The sequence below is a fragment of the Squalius cephalus genome (assembly GCF_949319135.1).
Source record: "Squalius cephalus genome assembly, chromosome: 1".
NCBI lineage: Eukaryota > Metazoa > Chordata > Actinopteri > Cypriniformes > Leuciscidae > Squalius > Squalius cephalus.
Genome location: NC_137122.1, coordinates 18,671,324 through 18,687,149, shown reverse-complemented (window position 1 = coordinate 18,687,149; position 15,826 = coordinate 18,671,324). Strand labels below are relative to the sequence as shown.

At 38.6% G+C, this 15,826-nt stretch overlaps 1 pseudogene across 1 annotated transcript; it reads left to right on the top strand.

Moving 5' to 3' along the window:
- The first annotated feature begins 7,023 nt into the window (after window positions 1–7,023).
- LOC307171187 lies at window positions 7,024–10,341 on the top strand (annotated as a pseudogene). Its single transcript has 3 exons — window positions 7,024–7,652; window positions 7,835–7,900; window positions 10,056–10,341. The product of its transcript is annotated as an uncharacterized misc_RNA (transcript).
- The last annotated feature ends 5,485 nt before the right edge of the window (window positions 10,342–15,826 follow it).

Here is a 15,826-nt window from a genome sequence, read left to right as displayed (position 1 = left end):
TTAAGTAGCAATTTGTACCAAAAAAAAAAAAAAAAAAAAAAAACTGAATATTACTTGCACTATTGCAATATTAAGTGCATAGATTGCACTTTTATGATGGACAGATGCACTTTTATGATGGACAGATGCACTTTTATGATGGATAGATGCACTTTTATGATGGACACATGCACTTTTATGATGGACAGATGCACTTTTATGATGGATAGATGTACTTTTATGATGATAGATGCACTTTTATGATGGACAGATGCACTTTTATGATGGACAGATGCACTTTTATGATGGACAGATGCACTTTTATGATGGATAGATGCACTTTTATGATGGACACATGCACTTTTATGATGGACAGATGCACTTTTATGATGGATAGATGTACTTTTATGATGATAGATGCACTTTTATGATGGGCAGATGCACTTTTATGATGATAGATGCACTTTTATGATGGATAGATGCACTTTTATGATGGACACATGCACTTTTATGATGGACAGATGCACTTTTATGATGGATAGACGCACTTTTATGATGGACACATGCACTTTTATGATGGACACATGCACTTTTATGATGGACAGATGCACTTTTATGATGATAGATGCACTTTTATGATGGATAGATGCACTTTTATGATGGACAGATGCACTTTTATGATGGATAGATGCACTTTTATGATGGATAGATGCACTTTTATGATGGACAGATGCACTTTTATGATGGATAGATGCACTTTTATGATGGACAGATGCACTTTTATGATGGATAGATGCACTTTTATGATGGACACATGCACTTTTATGATGGACAGATGCACTTTTATGATGGACACATGCACTTTTATGATGGACAGATGCACTTTTATGATGGATAGACACACTTTTATGATGGATAGATGCACTTTTATGATGGACAGATGCACTTTTATGATGGATAGATGCACTTTGATGAAAAATATACCCATTGACTGTCATTATAAAGCTTGGAAGAGCCACGACACTTTTTAATATAACTCTGATTGTATTCTTCTGAAAGAAGAAAGTCATATACACCTAGGATGATGTCAGGGTGAGTAAATCATGGGCTAATTTTCCTTTTTGGGTGAACTATCCCTAGGACCATAGACATAAAATACAAATAGGACTACCAAATTGCCTATCACAGTTTTTGGCAAGTAAATCACGTGATGTGACACATCCTATTGACCCTGTTCACATTTCTGGGTTTCTCAGAAGTGGAAGGCATCATAGCTGGGTTAACTTCTATAGCAGTGAATGAAAGACTACATTAAATATATTTTTTTTGTTTTCCAATTTGCTCAAATAGCAAAAGAAAAATGCCACAACAGCGTTTTCACAACTTTCAAAAAGAGTAAAAAAATAGATAATGGCAGTCGGAAGAGAGAAAGTTGTCAACTTTGTCACAGCCACGCTATTAGAAACACCCTCACAGCAGCGTTAACTAGTTTTTGTGTAATATAATACAAATATAGTACATAATATATATTATACATAATATTCAGGTTTTTTTTTTTTTTTTTTTTTTTGTTGGTACAAATTGCTACTTAATGTAACAGTTTTAATCAGTAAATACTTTTAAACCTACTCCACACATGACTCCTGTGTGTTTTAGTCTTTCAACATTTAGTTGTCAGTACCTTTGTCTCACACTCCAAACACCAGGATTGAACAATAACCAGCCTAACCCAAAATCCTCAAATCCCTTTTTTTTTTTCAATAGAATAAATAAAGCTATCCCACTTGTGAAAGAATATTAGAAATAGACATTGCAATACAAATAATTGATATTGCATAAATATGCAAACGATATACTGTACATACAGAAACAGAGCAGTATACAATTAACATCAGTTAATGGTCTTTCTTGGACCTTGTTTGAATTGACAGGCTATTATAGGCTTGACATTGAATTACCTCTAAATGTGTTATGGGCCATGAGGACTGTCTGGTTAGTAAAAAAAAAAAAATCAAAATATGATTTCATCCAGTAAAAGTTAACTTTACATGGTAATTTGTTTATTGTAACAACAACAAAGGGAAAAGAATGCTACCGATTACAAATGGAATGTTCAATTCATTTTTATTTTATTTTGCCTACCTATGAATTAAGAGGCATTGTTAACTCTTACATTCTAATTACATGTACAATCAAGGCATCAAATGAAAGCTTATCTTCCACTCTTTCTAAAGGTGTGCTCAGTTTGTTTCTAGCATAAAGTATCAGGGAGATATGGCTCATGATTCATGAATATAATTAAACCGTTTTAGCATGTTTGGGTGATTCTGGGAGTTAAAGCCGAATTTGAGGTAACATTGTTTTGACCCTAATTACAAGTTTCCAGCAGCTTGTTGACCGGGTTGTCCACCCAGGTTGTGATCCTCAGACATCATAGATTTCATTTTTATATGACAACCTTTTACAGCAGCCCATGTCTGATTTCCTAAAAAACAGGTGTTTTGCCCCCTGGGTATAAGGATAAGAAGTTTGCTTACTTCATTGACAAGGACTTACTGATGAGAAAGTGGTGTTCTCAGGCTGACGAGAATTCAGATTGGAATGTGGTTTATCAAATTGTGGTTCCGTTTTCCTATCGTTTTTTTTGTTAACTATCATGTGTGTGGCCACCAGATTTCCAGAGGCGATTCCCTTAAGAAAAATCACTGCGCCTGTAGTCAGCAAGGCATTGGTGAAATTCTTCTCCACGTTTGGACTTCCAAAAGTAGTGCAAACCGATCAAGGTACGATTTTTTTATCTAAACTTTTTAAGCAAGTACTTGAATCACTAGCAATTTCTCATCGAGTCTCAAGTGCGTACCATCCGCAGAGCCAGGGCGCACTTGAGCGTTTTCACCAAACCCTTAAGTCGATGCTTAAGAAATATTGCTATGACACCGCTAACGATTGGGATGAGGGAGTTCCCTTAGTTCTGTTTGCTGTTAGAGAGACCATTCAAGAATCTCTTGGTTTTAGTCCGGCCGAACTTGTGTTCGGACACCAAATTAGAGACCCGTTGAAAGTTCTTAAAGAACGAATTTTAGCACCTGATTCGAATACAAACACTAGTGTACTGGATTATGTGAGCCAGTTTCGAGATCGTCTTCATACTGCTTGGTCGCTAGCTAGAGAATGGCTTGCAAATGCTCAGAAAGATATGAAGAGTACATATGATAAACGATCAGTAGCGCGATCTTTTCAACCTGGTGACGAAGTGCTTGTGTTGCTGCCTGTTCCAGGATCATCTTTATCTGCTCGTTTCTTTGGTCCCTATGTTGTGAAAAAGAGAATGAGTGAAACTGATTATATGTTGTGTACACCTGATCGAAAACGAAAAACCCGTGTTTGTCATCTAAACATGATGAAAGCTTATCATACTAGAGAGTCGTCAACGGCGAGTGTTGCGGAACAGACGGCAGGGCCCGCTGTCTCTTCTGTTGCGATAGCCGTGGACCGGAAAACATCTCCTAGTATCGTAGAGGTGGACACGGATGGTGTGGTGCTTCGCCATGCTTTTCAGCAGGGTGTAAGGTTGGAAAATTCTGAGATTTTAGAAGATCTTCACTCGTATCTTAATCATTTTACTGTGGATCAGAGAATAGACATTGTAAAATTACTTTCTGATTTTAAATGTCTGTTTAGTGATGTTCCTACACAAACAAATGTTCTGAAACATGATATTGATGTGAACGGAGCTCGTCCTATTAAGCAACATGCTTATCGTGTAAACTCAATGAAAAGATCTGTTATGAGTCAAGAGGTAGAGTATCTGTTGGAAAATGGTTTGGCCAAGTCCAGTTGCAGTCCGTGGAGTTCTCCATGCCTACTTGTTCCCAAATCCGATGGCACATTTAGATTCTGCACAGATTACCGTAAGGTAAATGCTGTGACTGTGCCAGACAGTTACCCGTTACCTCGGATGGAGGATTGTATAGATAACATCGGTTCTGCACGTTTTGTTACAAAGCTTGATATGCTAAAAGGATATTGGCAAGTTCCACTCACCTCAAAAGCTTCAGAGATTTCAGCCTTTGTAACCTCAGATAATTTCCTCCAGTATACGGCAATGGCTTTCGGGCTTAGAAATGCCCCAGCAACTTTCCAGCGCCTCGTTAACATCGTTTTTCATGATGTACCAAATTGCAACGCGTATCTTGATGATTTGGTGTTGTATTCGTTGAGTTGGACAGAACACATTAGCCTGTTGAGAACAGTGTTTGAGCGACTTGCTAAAGCAAATTTGACACTTAATTTAGCAAAATGTGAATTTGGCAAAGGAACTGTTACTTACCTTGGTAAGGAGGTTGTTCAAGGCCAAGTACGACCAGTAGAGGCCAAGGTAACTGCCATAGCCGAATTCCCAATTCCTACCACCCGCAGAGAGTTGAGGAGGTTCTTGGGAATGGCAGGCTATTATCGTGGTTTCTGTAAGAATTTCTCGACCGTTGTGAGTCCCCTTACTTCACTGCTTAGTCCATCTAAATCTTATGAGTGGTCAGTTGAGAGTCAACATGCTTTTAATTCAGTCAAAACTCTGATGTGCAATGCACCTGTTTTAATGGCACCTGACTGTGCTCAGCATTTTAAATTGGAGGTTGATGCAAGCGCTGTGGGTGCTGGGGGGGTTCTTATCCAAGAGGATGCCAATGGAATAGAACATCCTATTAGTTATTACTCTCGTAAGTTTAACAAACATCAGCTGAATTATTCAACTATTGAAAAAGAAGCTCTTGCTTTGTTACTCTCATTACAACACTTTGAGGTTTATCTTGGTTCTAGTAGTCTTCCGATTGTAGTATATACCGATCACAATCCCCTCGTGTTTTTAACTCGAATGTATAATCACAATCAGCGGTTGATGCGTTGGGCTCTTATTGTCCAGAACTACAACCTCGATATCAGACATAAGAAGGGTTCGGAGAATGTTTTGGCTAGTCTAGAGTCTAGTTTTTTTTTTTTTTTTTTTTTTTTTTTTACAAACGAGTTTGTTCTTAAGGGTGGGAGTGTTACGTTCATAGGTGTCTTGTGGGAGTGCCTGTGTTTGTTTTCTCTCGCGCTCTCTCTCTCTCTCTCTCTGTCTCTCTCTCTCTCTCTCTCTCTCTCTCTGTCGATCTCTTAGGCTGTCTTCCTTGACCGCTGATTGGCTCACGAGGCTGTCAATCATCATTAAGAGATGTGACGTCGACCTATCCGCTGCCAGTAACGTTCCCGTTGGCAGATTAAAGGACGCCGGAAAGGAGTGAATGGAGGCTCTTTTGTTTACTGGTTTTTGCTGTCATTGTTACTCGTTTTTTGCTTTGCTTTATTTGTTATTTGCTTGTGCCAACCTCTGTTGTTTTGTTATAATTTTTGATTTACTATTTTGTTCGATTATTTTCTTTTGCGTGGATGGCGTTGTTCTTTGATCTTCGCTGAGCTTACGCTCTCTGATGTTTACTCTTTACCAAGAGGAAGGAGGATAGGGAAGATGTCGTACGACTTCCATTGTGCAACATTTAGGTAACTCTGTGTATAGAAACCCCAGGTAAGAGGTGAACGCCACCCATTGTATGTTTTTGTTTTGTTAGCTGAGAGTAGGGAAGTTTACGGCGTTTGGCGCTGAAGATTTCATTTTATTTTATTTCCTTTAGTTAGGTTAGAGGTTTAAATGAGGCAGAATTGTTTGTTTTTGTTTCTTTCTTTCCTTTGGCGTCACTAGAGTCCCCTTTCCTTTGGGTTGATTTGTTTAGTTTTTTTTTTCCCTTGTTAATTTCTTTTCCTTTTTATTTTTATTGTAAATTTGTACATATTGGTTGTGGCTTTAATAATTTATACTCTTGTCAATCTACTTTATAGTTTAATGGTTTATTTTCCTTTTTGTACAATAAATCATTTTTCATTGACAGTTTGTGTTGTTGCATGGTTTCTTGCCGCCTCCTATTATCCTTACAGATTTTGCCATATTTTTTTTAGTGTTACTCCTCTTGCTCCTAGACAAATCTTAGAGGGGTCGTAACACCGGGCGACGTCACGGTCCTCGATTTATATGTCAACATAAAGGTTTATGAACTGCTCTTAGTCTGACCCGTCGCCTAGGACCTGTTTGCCTTGGGAGACCCTACCAGGGGCATATAGCCCCGGACAACATAGCTCCTAGGATCCTTTCATGAATTTGTCACACTTCAGCATCTTTTAAAAAAATAAAATAAATTCAGCATATAACAAATAATAATACATCTATACAATACGCAATCTACTTCACCTGACTACGATGAGTTGGTCTTCTTTTAATTGAACTGATGCATCAATCTTGGCCACAAATACAAATGATACAAATGCCAGTGTCCTACATTCACATGCGTATAAATGGAAGTCAATGGAAGGAAAAACTCTGTGTGACCAGCCTTTAATAAATTAAGAAGTTTAGTAAAATAAATCTTAAATCTTAAATCTTAATCTTAAAGTTGGTGTCATAGTTTTGGCAGTATTCTCTATTATTTAATGTTAATATTATATTAGGTAATTGTGTCGTTGTTCAAATAAAATTGTAGTTCTCACTACTGAAACATGGGATATGTGCCTAAAATGTTCAATAACTGAAAGATTTACTGAAAATGACTTTTTTCCCCTTTCATGTCAGACCTGATGGAAGTGAAGGAGGAGAGTGAGGAACTGAGTGAAGTGAAGGAGGAGAGAGAAGAACTGAGTGAAGTGAAGGAGGAACATGTTAAACCTAGAGAAAAAACTTTGAGTCGCTAAAAGACTAAAAAGACATCTTTAAAGAAAAGAGACAAGAAATCTACAACCTGCACTCAGTGTGGAAAGAGATTTGCATACAAACAAAGTCTTGAGCTTCACATGAGTGTTCATACTAAAGAGAAGCCACATGTATGCCATCAATGTGGGAAGAGTTTTGTGCGATCATCTCACCTTAAGAAACACATGAGAGTTCACACTGGAGAGAAGCTGTTCACATGTGATCAGTGCGGGAAAAGTTTTCCATACAGAGAAAGTCTTATTGTTCACATGAGGATCCACACTGGAGAGAAGCTGTTCACTTGTAATTGCTGTGAAAAGAGATTCTCAAACAAACAACAGCTAGAGAAGCACATGAGAGTGCATACTGGAGAGAAGCCGTTCACATGCACTCAGTGTGGGAAGAGTTTCTCACAAAGAGAAAGTCTTAAAGTTCACATGATGATCCACACTGGAGAAAGACCGTTCACATGTGATCAATGCGGGAAGAGTTTCACAGCATTAGCAGACCTTAAACGGCACAGGAATATCCACACCGGAGAGAAGCTGTTCACATGTGATCAGAGCGGGACAACTTTTCTTTGAGCAATATCCTTGAAGACACACCTGATAGTTCATACAAAGGAGAAGCCATATTCATGTACTGTATGTGGAAAGAGTTTTTCAGTGCTGCCATATTTACATAGACATGAGAAAATTCACACTGGTGTGAGAGATCTTGTGTGCTTTGAGTGTGGGAAGTCTTTTATTTCAGTGAGCTTTTTAAAACTGCACCTGATAATTCACACTGGAGAAAAAACATACAAGTGTTCACACTGCGACAAGAGATTCAATCAGACATCACATCTGAAAACACACGAGAGGATCCACAGCGGAGAGAAGCCGCACACATGTGATCAGTGCGGGACCAGTTTTGCTATTAAACGCTACCTGGAGCAACACACTGGAAAAAACCTTACAAGTGTTCACACTGTGACAAGAGATTCAATCAGACATCAGCTGTAAAAAAACATGAAAGGACCCACAGCAGAGAGAAGCGGCACACGTGTGATCATTGCAGGATGAGTTTCTCTTTTAAAAGTCAGCTGAAGATACACACGAGGATCCATGCAGTGGAGAAACAACATCACAGAGGTCTGAAATCACGGTAAGTAGTTCATCTTTATGTGCTGTGTAGTGACCATCTTTCCGTCTATGAAATATAGTTGAGGCGTGTTCCATAAACTTAACTTATTTATTTTGAAAACAATCGGAATATATAATAATATAACAATTCGGGAAAACAAGGAAATCAGAGACTGATCACATTTTTGACCGGTCTCAAAACTGTGTCCCTTTCCCCAACTGGCCACACCCTCACCTGACTACTGTCTAACTATGGTCCCTATTTTAACGATCTGAAACGCAAGTATCAAACGCAAAACGCAAGTAACTTTGTGGGCGGATCTCGGTGCTGTCAGTATAATAGCGCTGTTGCTATTATACCGACGGGATAAATTACTCTTGCGTCCGACGCATATCTAAAAAGGGTTAGTCTGAAGTAGCTTCATTACTCAAAGGTGTGGTTTGGGGGTACACTGTAAAAAAAAAAAAAAAATCCCGTAAAAAAAACGGTAAACCTCTGGCAGCAAAGTTTCAAAATTACAGTATGTTACTGTTAATAATGGCTTATTAAACCGTGGAAAAACAGATAAATGATGTCAAATTACATTTAAAAAACAACATTTAACTTTCAGGTTAAACTGTAAATTTAGGGTTTTATAAAGTTATTTTATATAATAATGCTGTCTATCTGCAGTAATTTTCTTTTAATATATAGTTGTTCTGTGTAAAATAACAATGAAATTATGTATAAAAATGCAATAAATTCAAATACATAAACATAAATTCATAAACATAAATTCAAATACAAATATTTGTAAATTTACAGTTTTAATTTTTATTTGTACAGATCCAATTTCACAACTTTGACCAATCTCTAATTAAGTACTTAATAATAGCAAATTTAACAGTCAATTTCTGTTAAATTAACTAAATGTATGAGTACAGAATACCAAACACTGAACATCAAGATAAGTGATTGATAGGAAATAGAAGCTTAGTATATAGGCAATTGCTGTATATGTCACAGGTCGGGGCGGGCCAAGTCAGGCTGCACCCACCCCCCTAGGACCCGTACCACCCTTGGGGAGTTAGACAGAGGCCAGGCAAAGACGACAGACAACGAGACTTCCAACAACACAGTATTTTATTGAATAAAATAGGGGCAAAGGGATCCAAAATGGTGAGTCTTCTGGGCAGGGTCGTTCCGTCCTGCGGACCGCCGGGGGACCCACAGTCGACAGACAGAGAACTTCCGGCTGGAGGAACTTCAGGCTGGAGGAACTTCACTGCAAAGCAGTCAGGTGAGTATTCAGGTATGCACTCCTCTTGAAGGGCTGACAGACACAGAACTTGACGACAGAGAGACGTTACTGCAAAGCAGACAGGTGAGTATACAGACACGTAATCCTCTTCTTCAGTAATGACAGACAGAGGACTTACGGCTGGGGGAACTTCACTGCAAAGCAGACTGGTGAGTATACAGACACGTAATCCTCTTCTTCAGTAATGGCAGACAGAGAACTTACGGCTGGGGGAACTTCACTGCAAAGCAGACTGGTGAGTATACAGATACGTAATCCTCTTCTTCAGTAATGACAGACAGAGAACTTACGGCTGGAGAAACTTCACTGCAAAGCAGTCAGGTGAGTATTCAGGTATGCACTCCTCTTAAAGGGCTGGCAGACACAGAGCTTGTGACAAACGTTACTGCAAAACAGACAGGTGAATATACAGACACGTAATCCTCTTCTTCAGTAATGACAGACAGAGAACTTACGGCTGGAGGATTTTACTGCAAAGCAGTCGGTTAAGCATTCACCTACGTGTCTCTCTTCACAATGGGCTGACAGATAGTACACTCAAGTCTCTGTGGAGTACAACAGTATTAGCCTCTTCTTACGTCCGGGAACGTGATAGAAAACTCAGGTAATTGATGGACATTCAGCGGGTTTAAGTTCACACTTCACACATCAAGGCAGTGCATCACATCACTCCATCACTGCAATTCAACACTCAGTGGGAAATACATATGGCCGTCGCCCATTTCCTGACCTGGCATTCTCATCAAGAAGTCCCATAGACAAGAGAGAGCAGATGGAGATCGATTGGACTACTCACAGTCTCTCACCAGCGATCTTACTGTACAACGATTTCCTTCCTCCAGTTGAATCAGCGTGCTCTTCCTCCCACACTCACAGTCTCGCGTCCATTGCCAGCCCTACTTCCTCTTCTCCACCGCTCGCGCTTCCTCCGAGATACTCAGTCCCCAAACACCACCTGTCCCCAAACACCTTCCTCTCCAGACACCTCCCGTCCCAGCCTTCACATCGTCCCAAACCTCTCGTCCCCCAACTTCACTCCTGTCTGATCTCCACTCTCTCCCTTTATCCTCCTCTAAATGGCAACGTGTCTCATTGTCCACAGCTGGCGGCGATTTTAGCTGATTACCCCATTCACGGGGATTTTGCGCTTGCCCGGAACTAAGCCGATGTTCTGTTGTTTTGGGTCCGGCGGGAGGCAAATCTCGGCGGACATTAGTTCCGCCTTTGGGGAAAAATTTAAGTTTTCGTCACCCCGTGACATATACCTTTATACTCTAATATAACTTCTTATTTTAAACATTTACAATTACATTTTATCCAAAGTGACTTACCAATTAAGATAACAATAGAAGCAACAAGTGCAGTGACAAGCCCCAGTTAGTCTAGCACAGTACACATAGCAAGTTTTTTTAAACAAAGATTTAGTATTATTGGGTCAAGTGTTTATGAAAAAGATGGATCTTTAGCAGTTTCTTGAAAATGTTTTGAGTTGCGCCGGTCATTCCACTAGCAGGAAACAGTCCAGGGAAAGGTCAGTAAAAGTGGTTTCGTGTCTCTTTGGGATGATGGCACCACAAGGCACCGTTCAGAACACAGGCTTCTGGAGGACACATAGATCTGAAGCAGTGAGTTTAGGTATAGAGCTACCTTTAAAGACAACTCTTGCTGCAGCATCTGGATCAGTTGCAGAGGTTTGACTGATGCTGGAAGAGCTGCCAAGATAGCATTACAATAGTCCAGTCTGGATAAAACAAGAGCTTAGACAAGGAGTTGTGCAGCTCTGATAGGAAGGGCCTGATCCTAATGATGTATAAGGCAAATCAGCAGGATCACACAGCAAAGGTTTGGCTGAAGCCATAAGCAGTTCTGTCTTGGCAAGGTTGAGTTGAAGGTGAAGGTCATTCATCCAGCAAGAATCTCCATCAGGTAGGCTGAGATGCGAGCAGCAACCGTCAGATCATCTGGCTGGAATGAAAGGTAGATATATGTGTCATTAAGAAAGTAGTGATAGGAAAAGCCATGTTTCTAAATGACAGAGCCTAGTTACAAAAAAAAAAAAAAAAAAAAAAAAAAAAAAAAACATAGATGGGTGGAATCTAACACAATCGTGGTCTTAGTGTAGAAAATCCAGACCTTGTGCACACTTTTAGTGCAATCATATGGAATCAGAAGACTCGGCCATTATGATTTTTTTAAAGTTAATTCTTCCCATATCTTGTTTGCCATGATCATCTGCTTTCCACATGACCTGAAATCACACAAAAGAATAAGTTATTTTAAAACTCAGTATTACCATTTACACATGTCAGAATATGTTCCATTGGGACAATGCAAAACCTAAACTGACTATGATCTGGAAGCTGAGCTGGAAAGGCTAACATTAATGTTTTGAGCTGCCATGTGATTTTAGCTAAGTTACATTTATAGAAAGTAAATGAATATGATTTACTGTGACCTAGCTGCATCAGTTACACCTAGGGGTTCATCGTGTTGTATTCATATTCTAGTCTTCCTGTTTTAGGCTTTCCTGTATCATTATCAACAAGTACAGTATTTCGTTTTCTTAACGGTCTTGATAGTTATCAAAGAAACAAACAAAAACACGGTAGGCCTATTTTTAGTAAAACTGTGGCTATTATAATGGCAATAAATCCGCCAAAAACGTGGTTACTACTACAATTTTACTATAATAAAATCAAGGATGTTTTTTTAAGAGAAGAGTTTTCAGCTTCCAGACAGTGTTTCAAAATGTCCCGCCGTTTAAGATATTGATTTACTGACTATCATAACGACGATTTTATACACAATTGGACGGACTTTAATATGAATAATAAGTCTACTAAAGCTTGTTTTAGGTCTTTAGAGATGTTGGTTTAACTGATCTTTCTCAAAACAGATGGAAAATTGTAAGATGCATGCTGCATTCTCAGTGTTTTGCCCTCCAGCTCTCAACGCCAGTTATGACTGAACATCATTTAAGAATGTTAACGTTTGCTTGGAAACTGTCAACTTAACACAAATGTAATATAAAATATCGTTCACATGTAGTATGAGACTCTTACCTCAGCCGGTGATCGGTTGGCATGATGTCCGCTGTGATGATCCAGGCTCACTGAAAAAGGGCGCGTTATTTCCGAACGGAAACTTATGTGTTCAGTGCTCCTGCTCACGGCTGCTCCTGACGAATACGATTATAGCTTTGACCCACTGTGATCACAATCCACTTCACGAACGTAGACTGAATTCAAATCTCCCGCTTGCCCTTGACACAGATCCAAACAGTCCAACAAATAGTTGTTTTACGTTTCTTGTGAAAGGGCCGTCTGTCAACAAATTCTCTAATTTTTGCATATCTTAGAGGCCAATCAGCTTGTCGTGTAGGGAACTATGAGATTTTTTTTTTTTTACAGATCATATGTCAAGCCTGCATCATCTAGAGTTTCATGACTTAACTAGTGACTTATAACACAAATCATCTTCATGATATTAAAATAGATCATAATTGTGCACAGCAGTTGTTGACCAGATTTGATGTGATTTAAAATGACTATTGAACTCATCAGTGATCTTGACTTTGAGCTTCACTTTTCATTTCACGTTTGTCTCTCATTTGAAATTTCACTTGATTTAATGTTTCTTTTAGACCTGATGAACGTGAACAAGAAAGGAAAAACAGAATCTAAAAATTCAGTAAATCAAGTCTGAAGATTCACATGAGAGTTCACACTGGGAAGAAGCGGCTCAGGCTTTCTCTCTGAAATCACATCTTCTCATTCTGAAGAAAGACCATTTAACTGTGATCAGTGCGGTAAACCGTTTCATTGGGCATCAGTCCTGAAGAAACACCTGAAGATTCACACAAAGGAGAAGATTAATTAGTAATATTACAGCAGAAAAGACACAGCGGTGTGTTTCAGTGCTTGAAGTCCTTTACTACAGATGATGAACTGAAAGAGCACCAGAAAATTCACACTTAATATAACACTTTAAGAGAGACATTAATCTTATATAAAATTTTAACTCATTTGTCATTATTTTTTATTAGAAATGTTATAGTTTCTCTGCCACTTCTACTCTTCCATGCAAACACAAGATATACTTTCATGTATCTTTGAAACTGGACTCTTTTCTTTTCTTCTTCTCTTGAGATGCTTTGACTCTTCAAGAGAGAGATCTGTCTAATTCACTTTTACTTTCTTAATGTTTGTATTTGCTTCATATAATGATTGATTAAACTGATGATAACTGATGATCAAACAAATTTTATTTGTTTGATCATCAGTGCTTTTTTCGATTATTGTCTTATGTTGTACATATTGTACACTTTTTCATTGTATGCTTGAAATAAAATAAAATAAATTAAACTCTTTACTCATTTTATCAACAACTCATTGTTATTGTCCATTTTTATTTTATGCTCGTTTTGCTTGAATCAGGAATAATTTGTTCTAAAAGCCATGAAATATTATTAGCTTTTTGATTTCTTCATGTTGTTAATTTCTCATTAGAGATTTTAAATACCTAATAAATTATATTTCACCCACACATGATTGACATTGAATGAGATTGCTGCCTGTCTACATTATAAACTGTTTCATCCTTGATATCCAGTATCATATATACATTTCAAAGAGTTTGTTGTAGTCAGTTTGATGTTTAATCACATCATGAGGCTTCATGAACTCCGAGACACTAATCATTTCAGTTTATTTAGTGAAAACTGTGTTGTTTAACGTTCATAGTAATTCTTCTATCTCACCACAGCTTTGCACAACTAGCAGAACGAGAGCAGCTGGAATAATGAGAAGCCGCGTGTAATCCTTATTGTTTTTTTTGTGTGTGTTTGATTATGTTGATGTTTATAGATGTTTTGTCGTTGTGAACAGTATTTGGTGAATTTGATCATCTACCATTGACACACACCTATGAGACGGGGCCCCTCCCACCAGCAGTGATGTCATATACGAAAATTTGTTGTGCACCTGCTGCAACAAACTATTAATACCAACTCTTACCGGATACCTGGCCAGTAAAGAAAATAAGATGAACTTGGCCGAAAACCGAAAACGAACATGACTTTAAAATGGACCTACTCACTTGCAGGTAAACAAAAATGGGAGAACTTAAAAAATATATATATTTTTTTGCCTTAGGATTGCAAGTGTCCTGGGACGGGTGAGGGAGTGAGTGGAGTGAGGGAGTGAGTGGAAAACCCACTGCTGAAATTTGGCCCTGCTGTGTTCTCATGGATGAGGTGTTGGGACAGAGGCACATTAACACCCCCTGTCCTCATTGCCTCCATCTCTGAGGACACAGCAGGGCCGAGCTCATGATGAAGAGGAGACGGAGCCAGTACCAGCAAGGAGAAAACGAGACCGATATAGGATGAGCTGATCAATAAGCTGATCGAGTTAATTAGGGAGGACATGAAGTTTCAGAGAGAGGAGATGAGATCACAGGAGAGCACGGAGATAATGGACAGACCGTTTTCTCTTCTTGAGAGATTGGTAGAGAAATAAAATAGTTCACTCTGCTCAGGTGAGAGCCCAGGTTGCTCTTATAGTGGCCTTCAGCTCTTCTGCATTGTTGGGTCTGGCGTATCGCATCTTCCTCTTCACAATACCCCATAGATTTTCCTATACAGAACTAGATTGAGAGACCATTTAAAGGCCTTTGCAGGTGTTTTGAGTTAATTAGCTGATTAGAGTGTGGCACCAGGTGTCTTCAATATTGAACCTTTTCACAATATTCTAAATTTCTGAGATACTGAATTTGGGGTTTTCATTAGTTGTCAGTTATAATCATCAAAATTAAAAGAAATAAACACTTGAAATATATCAGTCTGTGTGTAATGGATGTATACAGTACATTATACAAGTTTCACTTTTTGAATGGAATTACTGAAATGAATCAACTTTTTCATGATATTCTAATTATATGACCAGCACCTGTATATGACAAGAGTCCAAAAGTATAGCCAGAAATGTGTCTTTTTAAAAGAGTGCCTGATCCTCACTGTTTTCCTCTGGGATTGGGTCAGGAATTGACTGAATAATCTCATCAACCCTCTGCTGGTAGATGCTGGAACAACACCATCATGGCAGTAACATCATTTATTCATTGACAGATAAAGCCAATGCTTCATGTTAAATGTTAGTGTTTATGTGTGTTTAAAATCTGCAAAATAAAGAGAAATAGGACTATCACATATGCAAAACCTCAAATGATCTCTTATAGATCCTTTAACTGAGAGTTACTCAGGAGAATAGAGAAAGCTCAGATATGCAAGACTCTGAAATGGACTTCAAGTGTAGCATTCAGTGTGATTTCCAGATGATAGAGATTTTGCAGGATGCATTTGAACACGTTCAGAGAATAGCTCTGTTCTCAGAATAGGTTAAAGCGCTGATAAAGCTGTGAGGCAGATTTGAGGAAGTGTCTAGAGACTGTGAAACATAGTGTCCAAATGTTCAGCGGTTCCTTGTAGCTCAGAGGGTGGTAATGGACTCTCTTGTCTAGTGTTTAGAGCTGTTATCATCCTAGGTCCCCCCTATTTTTTATTTTATTTTTTAAAAATTGAAAATCAGTAATATATTTTTCCTCAAATAGCTTTGTGGTTCCTGCCAAACGTACTTCTGTTTTCCAGT